General features: G+C 43.2%; 1 protein-coding gene and 1 non-coding gene across 2 annotated transcripts in view; both read right to left on the bottom strand.

The window, feature by feature from the left end:
- The window catches only part of LOC124715667 (clustered mitochondria protein homolog), a 382421-nt gene that overhangs the window by 306123 nt on the left and 57732 nt on the right, over positions 1 to 18566 (bottom strand). The gene's annotated exons all lie outside the window — the stretch shown is intronic.
- Trnat-agu lies at positions 11431 to 11502 on the bottom strand. The gene has a single exon. It is a non-coding gene; the product is annotated as a tRNA-Thr (tRNA).

The raw sequence follows: 18566 nt of genomic DNA on the forward strand, positions 1-18566 counted from the left end.
GCACAAAATCGATATTAGGGAGGGAGAAAGGAAGACGCAGATTTGTTGAGAGGGTTCTGGGCAGATTCAGTTCGTCTGTGAAGAAAATCGCATATAAGACGCTAATGTAACGAATTCTAGAGTACTGTTCCAGCGATCGGAGTCCTTATCAAGAATGCGTGACGGACGGCATACATCAAACGAATTCAGAGGCGCACTCCTAGGATGGTAAGATGGCGCTGCATCCCATACGAAAGTGTAAACAGAATTCTCGGGGAAATTAAATTGGAATGCTTCGAAGGAAAGACGACGTAATTCTTTCGAAACTATGTTGGGGCAAATCGACAAACACTATGGCGACCATTTGTCGTGTAGGGATCATGAGAATAAGAGGTACTTAAGGACGCGTCGCACGACTTCCGCATGAGACCCCGACAATCCAAGAGGCATAACAGTCCTTTTCGCCTTCTCCCTCCTCTCTCTAATCGACACTAGTGGTACAATGCACCCTCCACCACACACTGTTCAAATGTGTGCGAAATCTTATGGGACTTATCTGCTAAGATCATCAGTCCCTAAGCTTACACATTACTTAACCTAAATTATCCTAAGAACACACACACACACACACACACACACACACACACACACACACCCGAGGGAGGACTCGAACCTTCGCCGGGACCACATACTGCACAGTGGCTTGCGGACTACGTATGTCCAAGGGGATTTCAAAAATTAAGTTACACGTCATTACGGCGCGCCAAGTAATTTTTAATGAATACTGCACAACGCTTCAAAGTGACAAAGATACAGGACACCGTTTTTTCGACCAGTCGCGAAGCATCTGCAAACAGTGGTCGGAACGTTTCACCAATCATTCAAAAAATATTCAAATCTGTGTGAATTCCTAAGGGACCAAACTGCGGAGCTCATCAGTCGCTAGACTTACACACTACTTAAACTAACTTATGCTAAGAACAACACACACACACACACACACACACACACACACACACACACACACACACACACACACACACACGTCTGAGGGAGGATTCGAACCTCCGGCGTGAGGGGCCGTGCAATCCGTGACATGGCGCCTCTAACCGCACGGCCCCGTCAACTGGTTTTTCGGCTGTAGAAATCCTCTCTTTGGTTAAGAAGCCATTCGAGAATAGCTGCAAAAACGTCGTCATCGCTGGAAAATCTCTTTCCTCCTCCCCAGATGTTATTTCAGCTTGCCCAAAAGATGGAAATCGCACGGTGTAAGATCTTCCTTTCTTCCCTATTAGCATCACCCATGCCTGTGCGGTCCTGGTCAATCTGTTGGGACGGCTGGTCGCGATGTTGCATTTGGTCCATAGACCGCAAGAATTTAACGGTGAGGGAGATGTACTATCTTGTGACGATGTATCACTCTTGTTCCACAATGGTCTTAGCTTTGGGACGACACGTGTAACTTAATTTCTGAACTCCATATGTAATTGCTGAGGTCGACATATGCATCCCATATTCAGCTCGATTGATTCACAGTCATCTACGCAAGTATAAAGTATACAGCCAAGACCGGCAATGCAACGAAAGTCGTACAGGACGTGCAATGTTAACGACCGCCACATCAGATCTTCGTCCAGTTAATCAGTTTCGACGTTTGTCTTGAACCGGCACAGTACTTCTGCGACGCTCGGAACAAAATCCACACGTGACTGCGATAACTGCGTGCTGGCCAGCAAGTCGGAGCCGGGCGGGGAAAGGATACCGCACCGCGGGCGATCGATTAAGCCGTTTTGCAGCTGGTTCGCGTCAAAAATAACGACTTTCTGCCGACACACTGTAGTAGTTGCTGCAATCTGTCCACATGAATCTCTCCACTACGTGCGCTTGTCGGTGCTGCCACATGCCCGCTTCTCAAATGACTGTTTGCATCGGATGTAGAAACAAACACGTCTTCCCTATCCCTGCCGCTTCATTCAGTATTGGAAGTAACAGTGTCAACACCATTCCGACAATACTGCACACGCTGGCTACGTGTTACCGCTACGCACTATTTTACGCGGCACAACACACTGAACAATAACTTTGGAACGTGGAGAGAAAGCATTGCTGTAAACGTCCCAGTGAATAAAGACGGAAATGAAAACCGTTTCGAGCCGTGCAGCTGCTGTCAGTACAGTAGCGCGTGTCTGTAGCGCAAAAAACAAAACCTAGCGCACGATTCTCTTTCTCTCTCTGTCTCTGTCTCTCTCACACACACTCACTCACTCGAGCCCGGTCCAGTGAAAAGGTAATGTCTGCAGCCAAACAAAACAGAGATCGAGTTCCTGTTGCAGCCCAAACTAAAATAATAAACTAACCAAGGCCAATTTAACTGCCTCAATGGACAAACTGAGAACAGCTTAATCTTCCTTTAAACTCATTCTTACGTATTCTTCCTCTGGGTGCTTCCTAGAACTATTATGAACAGAATGGAATATGTGGGTGAGGAGGACAATGTTCTCGTGGAAACGAATATTCCTCATTAATGTTCGTGTCTTCCTCCTCTGACACAGAAACGCCGCCCCTATGTTACTGCAACTGCATTGACTTGTGCGTAACCTAGGGCGCTCACATTTAAGTAACGTTTGTTCCCGCTTGACACAGAACGTAAACGAGAATGGATAATATATATGTATTATGCCGTTTCAGAAATAAATCTTTCGGAGAAGTTACAGCACAAACGTTGGATTCCTTAATGCTCGAATGGCTATTATAATGAACATCTAATAGCAAGACTCAAATTTAACCACGGACATTTCCGTAAACATCTTCGTAGTTCGCACATCGTAGAGAGATCTTTCTGCTCTTACGGAGAAGAGAATGCAGATCACTTTTTCTTTCAGTGGACTAGACTACATGGAAGTACTACAACCCTTTTGCAAGAACCTGTGAAGCTTGGTCATTCGTTGTGAACTTGTGTGAAGGCTTTTATTACCAACACAGTTCATAGACTTTTCCACTCGATGTACAGAATCACTGGTGCAGCAGATATCCGAATCTAAAGGAAACTTAGCACTGACAATGAGTTGCACAAAAGTGTTCTATAACACTTGATTTTACAATTATTATACGATATTACTCTATCTGTAACTATGTTCTGTAAAACGTGTGCAAACTGAGCAATTTTCTAACACCAGTTTTCTATCAGTACCTGGATATTTTATTTTCCTATGAGCTGGCTGAATGGTGTAAGCTGAAGGCCAATAATTTCAATAAAAAATTGTTAGTGATGAAACGCCAATTTAAAGCGAAGTTGCTGGGAAGCATTGGTTTCATCAAATATCTCAAAAGATCGAAAGTTCCCTTGTTAAGGAATAGTCTCAGCATCTCATAACTACAAACTGGCCCAAGAAAATTTTTGCACAGATAACTCCCACACTGAGGGAATTCTCTCATTTTTGCTGGTTTAATAGATCATTGTTCTGGCAATTGACACTTCAGCGTAGTTTTGTAGCGTGATAGTCACCACATAAGCGCTTTTGTTTTGTTCTCAATTGAGTAACTATGGCTGATGCATGGCTGACATTCGGTGAAAGGAAGGCATTTTTGAAGTTGTACCTTAATCAATGAGGTTCAAAGCCAATGACGAAATGAGTTTCAAGCAAAGCCTCGTAAGAACTGCGCGCATTCGAGACAAATTTGAAGTCTATGTCTTTGTTACAGATTTACACAAACAAAGATGTGGACGACTATGGACGACCTGCAACAGTACCAAGACAGCGAATTCCCAAGGTGTGTTCGATTCGCTCGCTCACCACAGAAGTCTGCGAGACAGTGTGGCGAGTCTCCAAGTATTCAGTGCATTTTGAAGATTGCGAAGTTTATGGGCTACACCCAAGACTATGAAAACACAATGACAGAGGGCAACCCAGATCGCTGAATGGAGTACTGCGATTGGTTTAATGGCATAGTGTGCAACAGTGAAGAGTTGATTGAGTAGACTGATGAGGTGCAATTTTAACTAAGTGGTACAGTAAACCACCTCGACATCGTCTACTGGCCCGCTGCAAATCCGCACATCAATGTGAACAAAGCTGTGAATTCACCGAGGTTTGACTGAACCGTTCTTTTTTGACGGCACAGTTACCGGCGAGATCTACCTAGAAAAGGTTCGGACATCCGCTTTAGCTGTCTTTCCTGAGTTGTGCAGGGATGAAAGGTTTCACTGTCAGACCGATGGTTCCCCACCCCAGTAGCATAATCTTATCAGGGAGTATCTCAACGAAAATCTATCCGCATGGCAGGTAGACAGAACAGGTGCTGTCTAGCATCCACCACGTTCTCCATACTTGCACATACGCGTTCTCTTGACTTTTACCTATGGGGCGCCATTGAAGGACATCGTCTACCGACAAATACCACGCAAATTGGATGAACTTCGAGAATGCACCGAACATTCCTATGAGATATCCAACATGACATGTTACAGCAATTCAGCGGCATCACCTCTATATGGTCAGTGGCGATCACTCCACACACCTACATTGATTTCAACAACTTCACGCTTTACTTGCACCGAAAATAAAGACTTCCGTCAGTCGGTTTTGAAGTTATAAGCAATTAAACAGTGTATACATTTTGTTGGGTCACGCTATTTGAGGCAACTTGTGGAAAATCTAAATAACCAAGTCGATCAGGCTTCAAGTGCACAAAAGGTGGAGATACAGACGACGACACGGTGCTTACTAACAATCACTAGTCAGCCAAGTGTTCTTACATAGACGCTTCAAGCGTGATACAGTGACTTCCACAATGAACTAAGAACAGTGTATATGTGAATAGTTTTTCCAATTTCAAGTAAGCTATTCAAGAGAGTGTCACGTCCTTGCTTCCACTACGAAGAAGGAAAGTTTGAAATTTGTAAGTGGTATTTGCACGTAACGACAGCCGTTATCTCACCCGCTTAATTCGTATTACGCAACAGCTTCAGTCAAGGAGGTGTCTGGAAATCACAAATTCACAATCACGTAACTTCGAGAGGTGTGGCTCGCTTGTAAGAAAGCACTACCAAGAGCAATCGTAAATTTCCAGGCACATAGCTGACAAACAAAACTAACACGTTGAACACTATCGAAATTACAATATCTCACACGTAGATAGCAGTGCCGTTCTTAATCATGAAGATAACGTTGGGCATACAGTAGGTGATGCAACAACGCGACGGTGACTTGTCATCGGGGAAATCTAGTGGCCAATTCCGGTGCACGCAAAGCAGCTAATCTTTTCCTATCCCTTCTCATGTGGATGCCGAATGGTTTCTTTATACTAGAGAAAGAGGGTGTCAAATAGCTTCTCTTACAATAGCGGATTAAATACGGATAACAAAATGCGTAGACAAATCAACACAGATGAGAACAGCGTTACAAGATGTTGACTCAATGTCAGTTACTGCTGATGTAAAACAGATTGTTCAGATTTCCTGAAATGGTAGCACCCAGTACCGTTAACGGCTCTTCTGGCACTTACACTGGGGAGGGAATCAGAAGCGACTCACACAAGGAAGCTGGACCACTGGTGCTTCCCCAGAGTGTTCCTGGAAGCTCGTCGGCCACTATGACGTTACGCACGAGGCTGTTTCTCAGACATCTTGGCCAGCTGCATGAACTATCAGCCACATTACTCCATGTTATTAACGACTGCGCAACTATAGTCACTGCGCATCTGAAAAAGTCGTAGACAAATTTGGAAATATACCAGTAAACTCTGGTAATACATTTCCTAACAGATAATTGTTTCGTGTACAGAGATCTTTGGTGCCAAACCTACGGCAAAGCTTTAAAGGCTACACTAATAATTTAATTTGTAAAGCTGTAAATGTTTAGTGTCTTTCGCCTTATTTTAGACAGTCTTTGGATAACATGCACTAATAAACAGCAAATTTGAGGTTTTAGCGTGTATTCCCTGTATGCGAGGTAGTAAATGCTTGGTACTATACCCCGCTACAAAAATACAGGGTTGTATACGGGAGGGCGAGTCACGTCGTCGCCTCCTGGCTTCGTATGTTTCGTTTGGTCGCTTCGTTAGTTTGTAAGAAAATTGTTAACTTTCCTGCAATGCAAAATTGATATTTTCATTAGGATGCCACGTTATTTTGTAAAACAAAATTGTCAACGTTTTCTGTAATGTAAATTTCATATTTCTTTACTTTTAAAATCTTATCAATAAAAAGATCTTGGCTGCGGAAGCAACACTGATAACTAATAGGTAGCCATTTGCACATGCGCGTATGTATGAGGGCAACACCCACAAAGGTGTCCTGTTGACTACTGTAGGTAATATTTGTCAGTTTGGTTGTGTCAGTAAGTAGCGATGGACGCACAGTCTAAGATCAGTGAGGGTACTTTGCTGTGCCTTTTAGCACCATATTGTACCAATAATCACGGTTAATTGTAATGTATGTCTATAAGCATGTGAGTCCCTATAATATGGACATAGATACTGTTTGTACACATTATTTTAAGATATGTGCTTTGTAGTTTTTAAATGTGTGGTTTGAAAATGGCCGTGTCAGCTTGAAACCAGTAAACACACACTCAGAATCTGTGTACTCTGAGTGTAGTATGACCCCATGGGAAGGTGTGTTCACATTTTCGAATCGCATAACTGAGGCGGGACATAGTACCACCCTCCTATTCACCTCGTCAGATGTGAGAAACCACCTAAAACCCACACTGGCCCGCTTCGTTAAACCACCGGGCGGAGCTGATCCGGGGACGGCGCGCCTCCCCGATCCCGGGAGTGGTGTACTCATGCACGCGGCTATCCGGGCGGGTCTCCCAAATCACCTAAAAATTTAATTAATTCTGACTTCCAAGCTGTAAAGAAACCACAAGTAATATTTCGATATTTGCTATCCTTCCCGATTTTGCAGCTTTAATGGCCAGTAGGGTAAACATACAAGGCAAATACGTTGGCCAATCTCAGAACATCGTCGTCGTGAAATGTAGTTATAAAATGTACGAGATCCAAGCGGTAATGGACAAATAATTGATAGCTGTCCCTGACGGTAAAATGACAAATAGTTTCGAGGATGTTATTAAAAAAATACTAGCTGGAAGTGGGGTGAATTACGCTTGTAGTTAACCATACGGCAGCTACTTTTAGCTGACACTTTTCGAGTACATTTACGCATGTCTTGCGCAGGCGCGGAGTCGACAAGCAGCGCAGCGAGGAGAAGTTACGAGAGCGTCCCGGCGGAGCGCGCCTCGTGTTGGCTTGTGCGTCCGCCTTTGTCGTCCAAAATTACAGGTCCGCGCGCTGGCCGACGCGGGTGTTATTTCCGGCATCCCTCCCCCTCCCACTCCCAGCCCCCTCCATTTCGGCATGTGCTGAGCTGGCGCCAAGACAATCAGATACGCGACCGTCCTTTGCGTACCTCTCCTGCGTTCAGCGTTCGAAGCTGGATGCCTGCGCCTCGAAGCAGTCCTCTCGGAGCCAATAAGCATATTCTAACACCACACGGATAACTCATAACTGGGACCGCGACGACGACCCTTCCCTCCACCCCCTTTTTTCGACGACCATTCTCTATTTATGAGATTATTTTGTGGTATCCAGTCCAAAGATACAGCTTGTACGACACTGTCCTGTTCACACCTTCCCAACCCAGTGTAACCACACACACTTCCCTCCAGTACTAAACTGATGATTCCTCGATGTCCCAAAGGTATCCTATCACTTCTTTTAGTGAATTTGTGCAATAATTTTTTTTCTCTTCAGTTCGACTCGGTAGCACATTAGTTACACAACATACCCATCTACTCTTCAGCATTCTGCTTTAGCGCCACATTCCAAAAGCTTTTATTCTCTTCTTGTCTGAACTGCTTATCGTCCACGTTTTACATCCGTACAAGGTTGCACTCCAAACGAATATCTTCGAAACAGACTTCCTAACACCTGAGTCTATATTCGATGTTAAATTTCTTTTCTTCAGAAACTCTTTCCTTGCCACTGCCAGTCTGCAATTTATATTCTCTTTGCTTCGGCCATCATCAGCTTGCCCAAACAACAAAACTCATCTATCACTAAGTGTCATTTCCCCATCAAATTCCCTCAAAATTGGCCGATTTAATTCCATTAAATGCTACTGACCTTGTTTTGCTTTTCTTGATGTGCGTCTTATATCTTCCTTTTGAGGCACTATCCATTCCGCTCAGCTGCTCTTCCAAGTCCTTTGCTGTCTCTCAAGAGAATTACAGTACACGGACAAATCGCTAACTTTTTATTTTTTCTGTCTGAACGTTAACTCCTCCTCTAAATTTTTGTTTGGTGTCATTTATGCCTTTCGCTCCTTGTATTTTGCCTCTGCTACCATCATAATTTGAAGGAGTGTATTGCATTCAACATTGTCGAAAGCTTTCTGTAAGTCTAAAAATGCTATAGACGTAGGTTTGCCTGATTTATCAAACTGACAGTACAGGGATATTCACATCTGTCAGCATCAGTTTTCTTTGGAAATGGAATTCCTGCATTCTTCTTGAAGTCTGAGGGTACGTCACCTGTCTTATACATCTTTCACACCAAGTGAAACTCTGTGCCTTGGCTAGTACAAGGATGACAGACTACAGTCCTTCCAAAATATCGAAGACAGGGGATTTGCGTAAGCTGTAGGAATATAGAACAGCAGACCCTGTAAGACCCCACTAGTTGGCAATAAAAGTATCAACAGTCTGCAAATGTGCAGTTAACCGTCACTGTATTTATCCAGTATTTCATTTCGAAATCATTGTCTATATACCCGATATCTAGTATCTATTGTTTTTTCTACAGAAAACAGTCAATATTTTAACCCGCCAGTATGACTAAACAATCGTTTAAACCATGGTTAGAATTTCAACAGGATAACGTGACGTCACACCCTTTCTGAGACATAGCGAATATAATGGCCATTTTAAAAGTATGATGATGTATCTAGCTGCGGTCCAAATAGTCAATTGCTCGTTGGTTGTGTAATAGAGGCTTTATGTCTCCAGGGTAAACGCCATACTATCTGCTGATGGGATCGAGCTTTTTCTTCGAGATGGCTATACCATAGAAATACCGGATTCGAGCCAGTGTCAAAGAAATTCGAGGTATTACGTCAAAGGAAAGGCGGCACCTGAATCAATCTGCTCTAATACATTTGATCTTATGAAAAGGATGGGCAGTGATGTGCAGCGTAACAGCCATAAAAGAACAAGGAAGAACAGAGCATGCGAGTTCAGTGTCTGAACCACAGCACAGTACTCGTAGAGGAAGTTGCAATTGGGATGCCCTAGACCAGGACTTCCCAACCTTTTCAGCTGGCGGACCCCTAATCAGTCAAGAGCACAGTAACTTTAACTTTCAGAGCGAAATCCATGGGAACTGAAAGCTTCTTAATGCAAGTGCTATGTTCCAAATGATCCCCCCCCCCCCCCCCCCCCCCCAAAGTACGAATAGTCTTTGGTTTAGAGATAAATGAAAACAACTTTAAATTAACGCTCCAATTTGAATTTCCACTGTATCCAGACACTTGCTAGTGGATTTAATCTCTTTTTTTCAACACGCTATAGCCTGATTAAAATTACTTTGTAACTGACATTTCACACGTTGGAGCTGCCTTCCTCCAAGAGCAATCAACGTCACGCCCAAACTGTTCGCTGATTGGTCGACAAAGCTCGCTCCGCGCATGCGTAAAAGGTTTCAGCGCATCTAGCGCCGGGAGCCGGCGCACAAACGGCCCCCCGTATTGCCGCGAAACAGTCGATCAGAGAAGCCGCATTCTCCGGCACTAAACTGTGTATGCGTTCTCGCTTAATAACCGCAAAGGCTGCTTGGGAATACGACCTGAAGTAAAAGTAAACATGTTTTCCACACACACAAAAAAAAGTGATGAATTTGATTTTCACATCTTTATTCAATAATTTTACTCATTATTTTACACGATTTGGTGAAAGGTGGCCGCGGACCCCCTAGAAAGAGTCGGCGGACCCATAAGGGGTCCGCGGACCACACGTTGGGAAGCCCTGCCCTAGACCATAGGGACACACACATGCAACGTAAGCTCCTGATACTCATTGCTTTGGCTAGATAAACTCTTACATAAGCATCAGTAAATGTGGCAGCCACGATACCGTCAACCAATCACATCTTATCGTGTAGCTTGTAAGAGCTGGGTTTATTTTCAAGTACAGCCTGTCCTTGGCTGAAATCTCGTAATTATCTGAATGTTGTGCGTGCGATATCAGTTCCCTCTACATAACAGATATTCACCAAGCAAATAACTCGGGAAAGCTAGTAGGACAAACACAATTTTTGTACACTATTATTATACTATTAGTGCCCCAAGTTCTCTCTTAACTAAAATAGTTCTTTCAGAGTTTCGCAGCTTATCACGTTGTTTGCAAGACAATGAGAAAATAAATCACAACGAATTTCCGTGACAGAGTGGAATTACTATTCGGGCGACGGATCGTGTCCCGCGTGCTTTGCCGGAGTGATATCACTGGGAGTAACGGAGAGGAAAGGGTATCTGGCGTAGCTAAAACAGTATTCGATTCACCGCCCATCACACAATATTTTAATATCTCATGATTTTCATTTCCGTTTTAAAGTAGATTCGACCTGAAAAAAAGCACTGCTCTATTGCTAAGCTGTATCACATCTGCCAGGAATGATAGTCCAGCAAGGTGGGCAGGAAAGATTCAGTGAAGGGTGGGACTGCAGAATGAAGCGTTCTGAATCCGTAAGTGTGGCAATGTGGTCTGCTGGAATTGCACGACAGGCACTATGTCCGTGGAATTTTCCTGAAGCAATTGTGGCAAATCCGGAGCGAGAGCGTGTTGCATTGTCTTTGAAGATGGAGGGCTCTGTAGGGAAACAAACTGGCGCACATATACAGTAAGTACTGTACGATTCGCTAGAGAGACAATGGCAAACCTGTCAGATGCCAATCTGAACGGTGTTCTGTTCGCAGGCTGGATACATTGCCTCGTGAGAGTTTATCCTTCCATAGTCGCGAATGGTATATCTGCTTACTGGTGGTAGTCGTCCAACAATGGATTAGTGAACAATTTTCCATACTGTGTCCCGTCCATCCGCTATTACAATCCGCAACAGTCGACCATTTTTCACTGCCAATATGACGTTGTCCATAGCAGCTGGGTCAGGCGCAGCGATATTCCACGATTTGGGGTACTCGTTGAGCACCCTTCACACGGTAGCATGTGAAAACATTACTTTCATGTCACCTGAGACGGAGCATCCCATGCGTTGGTTATCACATGAGCAGATATCGCGCGTCTTTCCAGTCCAGCTCTGGACAGTCATCCTGACGACATTTATAAGGTGCTTAATCAGTGACTTTCTCCTTTTTTAAATGAAACTATATGGTTCAGAGGCCTTTTCAAGTCTCAGAAGTCTATCCAGACTGAAGTGATGAGTGAAAATTCGTACCAAGGCCGGGATTCGAACCCTGGTCTCTTGCTCACTAGGCAGATGCGCTAACCACTACGCCACACTGGCACAGTGGGTTTGCATAACAACACGGACCACCCTAGCTTACCTCCCTCCTCAATCCAAATTACCATTCACGGCTCAGCCCACTTGGTATTAACCACATCTGTAATTTTTCTACGTTTTTGCGAGTACTATGCACATGTCATTAATACGGAGCGATATGATTCTGTTACTAGTGACTCACCTAGAGATTCCAGTCTGCACAAATGGCCAGGAGAGCAGTGTGCTGAGCACACGCCCCTGCAATGTTGTCGAACGACGACATCATAGGCAGAAGATGACGCAACTACCGACCAGCCGACAGGCCAAAATCCGACAAGACGACAGCACCGCCAACTTTCCTAACTTCATTGAGAAGTAACACTGAAGTATTGTTTTAAGTCACTTTAATATATACCCGCCCATCTTCCTCTTGTATTTGTCATTCTTACCCGAAATCGTCTCCCGACGTATTGGTAAGGAAGAAAAGAAGGAAGATTAGAGTTTAACTTCTAGTCCAAGACGAGGCCATTGGAAATTAAGAACAGACTGCGCCACAGGAGGTGCAAAGTGCGGTTGTGACGATCTTATACGCAATAAAAGCGTCCTATGTCGCAATTTTGTACGAAATCTAATTTGACGAAACATTTCTAATACCACTGTATTTTTACGGAACTGGAGCACTATTTGATAGAAATAATTCGTCGTCAGGGCTTACGACACCTTACATGTTTTTCGTGCAAGGATTATTCTGTATGCTGGTCTGCCAAACGTCTAGAAATTCAAAGCGAAATACACGAAGACCCATTCTCTTCAAACTGCACACAGAACCGCAGTGAAAGTGCGGTATTTACATTGTAAGACATTCCTATCTTGACTCGACCCCTAATTACGAAAGCCTCTCCGCACTCGTTCGTTATCTTCCTGTCAGCGTCAAAGACACTACGTTAAAAAGAGTGCCTGTTCATAAGTAATCACAAATCGGTGGGTTGTTAGAATCTAAAGTCGTTTGTAAAATAGCAGTTTTGCACATACCAGCTGATAAGGTCCTGACAATTTCAACAAATCTCAGCCTTCGAGAAACATGTAACTGATTCGAAACATGTTAGCATACAGAAGAGTACATATGGCAATATTGTAATTTCTGTCGGACTTCAACTGGGCAGTGAGAAATTCAAAATTGAAAACAGAATCAAGAAAGAATATTCCGCACCATCAAAGCTTCCGCCCTAGAGGAAGCATTCAGATGCTTAAACTTGGAAAATAGAACACGAACACGTGTTAGTGGAGCATATCTTGGTTTTCTGATGATAGTATACTGTTTCCCCTGGTGCAAGGAAAAGTAACAGAGAGAGATTGAAACAGGCCTAAAAACATGATAAGTGTAAAATAACGCAAGATCAACACATCAAAAAAACAATTATACATATTTAGAAACAAGTATTTGAAGCTTTATATGAGTTTTTGTTGTTATGCGAGATGAATAGATAGACAAAAATAAATAAATAAATAAATAAAGAGGATAAAAATGCTTTGGAGAAATTTTGGTAAAACTAAATAGGATTTTCAAAAGTAAATTGCTGGTACATCTTAAAAAGAATATTTACAGACGGTTTGTGTTATCTAAGTTGCTAGTATCCCCAAGATATGCAATACCATTGCGAAAAGCGTTCAAAAACTGATGGTTGTGCATAGAGCAATAGAAACATGCATGTGTAAATTTAGTAAGAGATACAGAAAGGGATGAAATAGATCAAACAATAGCTTGGAGTAGAGAACGTATGTATGACAAATGAAAACGAAACGAGGTGGGCAGCTAAACGTGCAGCCACGTGAATGGCAGATTTCAAGACATAAGACCGGCCGTCCTGCTTTAGGTTTTCCGTGATTTCCCTAGATCACTCCAGGCAAATGCCGGGATGGTTCCTTTGAAAGGGCACGGCCGACTTCCTTCCCCATCCTTCCCTAATCCGAGCTTGTGCTTCGTCTCTAATGACCTCGTTGTCGACGGGACGTTAAACATCAATATCCTCCTCCTCCTCCAAAGACATAAGAAAAAATGCAGTAATAACATGGATGCGTGTGAATGACAAATGATTGGAAGGGTCTAGAGGCGCCCCTTGTCCATCATCAGAGAATGACAAGTGGTGGTGGTGGTGGTCGTCGTCGTCGCTGCTAATAGTTGTGGTCAGTAACCAACCCCTTTGGTAATACTTTAGTTATAATTTGGATGTGGCAGGTTACTGGATGTGTGGGAGTATAAACGCATACCTAAGGTACACGTTGATGAGAACATGCTGTAAAAATGTTCCTTACTAATGTTCTAAAATTGGCAGAAACATCACGCTGGGGATTGTGAGCTTTCTGACGGGTTAAAACTGTTTATCGGGCAGCAACTGGAACCCAGGCAAATTATTAGTGCAGAACGATCTGACTGTCGTAGCTCATCTAAACTGGCAAACAGAAAAAAACATTTGAAACATTAATTGCGATGAAAGGCATACAAATTCTGCAATTAAACACTGGATCGGTGTACTTTTCTTTGTGACAATGTCACACTTCTTACAGACAAGTGCTATTTTGGAGCAATGCTCTCTCGAGGACGCACCACCGCCACATTGCATGCCGTATTAACCTGCCTGCACCCCTTTTAAGTTTTCACTAAAGCTTTCCTTCATACCATGCCGGACAAGAACCCCTGACCAAAGAAAACGGCACGGAAAGACAACCCACGGAGTTCAAACAGCTCTGCCTTAAAAGCAACGCTGAAGTGCGCAAGCAGTAAGCTTAAAACTCGTAAGACTCCATTAACTGGGTTTCCGTATTTTTATTTGCTGACGTTTTACGAGTTACAATAGATTCGGTGTTACCAGTCGAGCTGCATCCTGCTGTAAAGGCTCGATTCTTCCCAGAACCAGTCCAAGAAACCAGAGTCTCACATCAGCTTGTCGCCTGAAGCTGACAGCAGTCGAAACTCGGCGGCACTTCAAACGTACGAGAGAGTGGCATTCCGAAGAGCCCTTGAGAGTTCAGCGGAAACGACAGTCGGGAGCGCTTGAGAGCAGTGCCTGCTTCTGCGGTTGCGCGGAAGCAGAAACGGCAACGGGAGGTCTTACGTAGTCGCCGTGACGATAACGAGACACTGACAAAACAAGGACAGAAGCAGTGGCATGCTGCTAGCAGCAGCTCTTGCGTCTCTTTCGAAGCAGCGATAAGGATGCAGGCCACCGTACGGGCTGTTATTTCCCCGGCGAGCAATAGCTTACGCAATAGCAATTATTACTATGCACGACAATATAGCTGCTCCATTATTGTGAGTAGAGAGGAACTTTATTAGCATGCTCCGTTGTCTTTATTCCTTTATTTACGGTTACTTATATTTTTATCTTCCGCATGCTGAGAAACCTGCTGCAAACTTTGAACACTACTGTAGTCACTTCACGCACGTACACATGACGGGAACACACACACACACACACACACACACACACACACACACACACACACACACTTCTTTCACAATCACTGACCACTGATGAAATGAGTCACGTTAACTGTCAGAAAAAAAACCTAGGCTCATCTTGGGGTCAAAACACACACATTTGAATCTGGCGTCTCAAACATATGAAACACCGAAGCCTCTTAAAAAAATCATAACGGAAAACAAAGACTGTGGGCGATTTTGTTCATAGCAATTCATTTGTGGCAATACTCCAGCCAGTCGATTCACTGATTTACTTGTTGCGCCACGCTCTTTGGTACTTCATTATGTAGTAAATTACGTCTGCTATTAAGCTTCTCGCATTTTTAATGGCTAGAAAACTGCACACAAGGATTCCGTATTAGTCCGGCTATGGTTTCCGCAGTTTCTGTACAATTACTGTATAGTTATTTTAATAGTAGTTGAAAAGACGGATTTTAAACACCTTCAGTAATTACACATGAAAGTTATAACCTTTTTCACATTCTCAGTGGCGTGCCCAAACATTTACTTACAGTTTAACAAATGAAACGAAATATTCTTATCTCATGATTATATTTCCTGGCCTGTGAGTAACGTCATCAATTAAGCCTGTTATTTCATAGGACGGCTATTGTATTCAGAAATGTATTAACATTAACGAAAACGTAAATAAAATGCTTGATTAGGTGTACTCTCCTGTATGTGAAGACTAATTGGCAATACTGAATTCTTTGTTAATCGCTGGTCCTTTATTTCCGGAAGTTATGTTACCGCACGTTTTAACCTAGATTGTTAAACCCTCGTAAAATCTACGATTACAGTAGGATATAAAAATGGACAATTTTTAACTTAATTCGTTATGTAACATTACTGGGCATCTAATAACTGCAACTAACTAACGCAAAACCTGTAAATTATGAAGTTCTTTGAATAAAGTGCGGAATAGTAAACTTTACGATATTTTGTAGCAAATGGCTCAAATGGCTCTGAGAACTATGCGACTTAACTTCTAAGGTCATCAGTCCCCTAGAACTTAGAACTACTTAAACCTAACTAACCTAAGGACATCACACCCATCCATGCCCGAGGCAGGATTCCAACCTGCGACCGTAGCGGTCGCGTGGTTCCAGACTGTAGCGCCTACAACCGCTCGGCCACCCCGGGCGGCTTTTGCAGTAATGTAACATTTTCCCCGTTTACTGTTCTAGAGTTAAGTTGAGCAAAAATACAGCAACGGACATAGCGCTTTTTAGTGAATCTCCAACTCTTAAGAGCGTGGCCTGCAGCGAACTGAAACACTCTTCAGTTTACCAACTACTTTCACAATAATACTAATAATAATAAATTTAGAATGCTGGTGTTAGTACAGTCCATGTGGAGGAATCAGATACATCACAACAAGCAACTAGCGGCGTATTTATTTATGAAGAACCTGTTGAATTCATTTGCGGCCACTAAAAGCAAAGTCAGTGTACTGACTATGCAATTCCCTCATTCGAGTCCAGCGATTTAGTTCCTCATCGTTTCTGGTCGTTGCGTCACAACCCAACCGTCAGTAGGCACTGTTCAGCAGCTACGGCTTTATCTCAGATTACGCTCCGCTTCGTCGCTTTGCATTATTCATGCTGTATGAGTAATTAATTGAAAGGTTCCCTCACGCACTCCGCCGCTCTGCCGACGTCATCAGCCGCGCCTCGAAAGGGTCGCATTCTCGTTTACTCACAACAGTCTCAGACAGTCCATGCTCGGATGATGTCAGTCCACTTGCCTTTCGGTCGCACTCCCTCATGGTAGAATCTACTATTATCACCTTCGCTAAGACAATGACAGCTGCTACACTTCAAAATGCACCCCATACTAAGTTCTTCCCCTTACCTTATTGCCATTTTACCCCGTCCGATATATCAAGCTGCAAACCCCAGCCTCATCATTTCATACCGTATGTAGACTGTCAGGCACTGCAATGTACGAATAATATAAAGTGCGCAACATTTTAGTAACAGGCAGTCGCTACGGACAAGTATTAATGGAGACGCCGCAGTTGTAGGGAATGGCTTCAGCAATGAGATACTCCTGTAAAATATACTTTGACCTTTCATCTGAGCCACGATGTGTAAACTTACTCCTGCAAACGGCCATACTACTTACTGCTGCAACATAGATAATAGTATCTTAATTACAGGATGATTCAGCTGTTCCTAGCAATATCATTACGCAACAGGCAGTTCTGTATCTGGGTTTCAAAAACCACGCACGATATTTTCGTATTCTTTCGCTCGCTACATGCAAACTATTAGTCCTGCAGAAAAAATGAACAGGACATTTTTGTAGAAAAATTAATGTAATTTTGAGTTGGAATATGGTATCGCTAAAAGCCGTAATTTTCGTGTTATTCAAGCAAAACGTACGAAACTGACCTTTGCACTCTCCACTCCCACACACAGCCTCCACCGTTCGAAATTACTCGTATGTCGTTCATGGCACTCCCTCCTACCACTGTAAAAATCCTGCGGCCGCGTGGGGTAATCGCGAGGTCTTAGGCGCCTTGCCACGGTTCGCGCGGCTCCCCTCGTCAGATGTTTGAGTCCTTCTTCGGGCATGTGCGTGTGCTTGTTTTGTCCTTGGCGTAAGTTAAAGTTAGATTAAGTGGTGTGAAAGCCAAGCGACAGACGATCTCAGCAGTTTTGTCCCATAGGAACTTACCACAAATTTATAATTTCCAAAAATCCTGCGACTGCGCGAATTATTTCCCCGCGTTCGAACTTTTTTGGTCTTCACTGAATGCTCTTATTTTGCCACCGGCATAGCTGAACACTTACAAACTATAAAACTGCCGTTTGTGTAAATTTTACCTATTGATTTTGTGACTTTTAACCGAATCAAATAAACAATTACGTTGCTGTATTCGTCAGGACTTCTGACTACGAAAAAACTGTGCTTGTAAGTCTGGATCGAACTGTCAACGTAATCAGTTTTAGTGTAACGTTTAGCAAAGTCATTTTTCTTTCATTACCTTCAGGGGCACGTTTAAATTGATAATGTTAAAATATAGTCGATTATGCAGTTGGCGTAACAACCCAATCAACAGCGACCAGAAAGGTTAAATATCGGAATACGTCGCATAGTCTGAAATCTTTGTACAGTGGTAGGAGGGAGGAGGGAGTGCCACGAATTACGAGTAGAAATTCCGACTGGAGAGGGATGTGAACGGGGTAGAGGTGCGTAGGGAGGTAAGTTTTGCACGTTTTTCGAGATTAACTCAAAAACTGACCTCCAGCGAAAACGATTCCTGTACAAAATTAACTACGTTAAATGTCCTACAAAGAGATCCCATTCATTTTTTCTGAAGGAATAGTAATTTGTCAGTAGCGATCGAGAGAATGTGAAAATCTCGCACGTGGTTTTTGAAGGCCGGTTATAGAATTCCAAGTTGCATAAAATATGTGTAGGAGCAGCTCACTCACTCTATAAGTACACGGGTTAGACAAATAATATAGTACAAACTACACGATGAACCAAAGTGTACAATCTTCTGCAGCTTCCCACTGAACACAAGTTGTGACGACTTCCTAAACGCGGGAAACTATATTTGGTAAGTAGTTTGAAATAACAAAAAAAAAAAAAAATC

This window comes from Schistocerca piceifrons, chromosome 1 (assembly GCF_021461385.2).
Source record: "Schistocerca piceifrons isolate TAMUIC-IGC-003096 chromosome 1, iqSchPice1.1, whole genome shotgun sequence".
NCBI lineage: Eukaryota > Metazoa > Arthropoda > Insecta > Orthoptera > Acrididae > Schistocerca > Schistocerca piceifrons.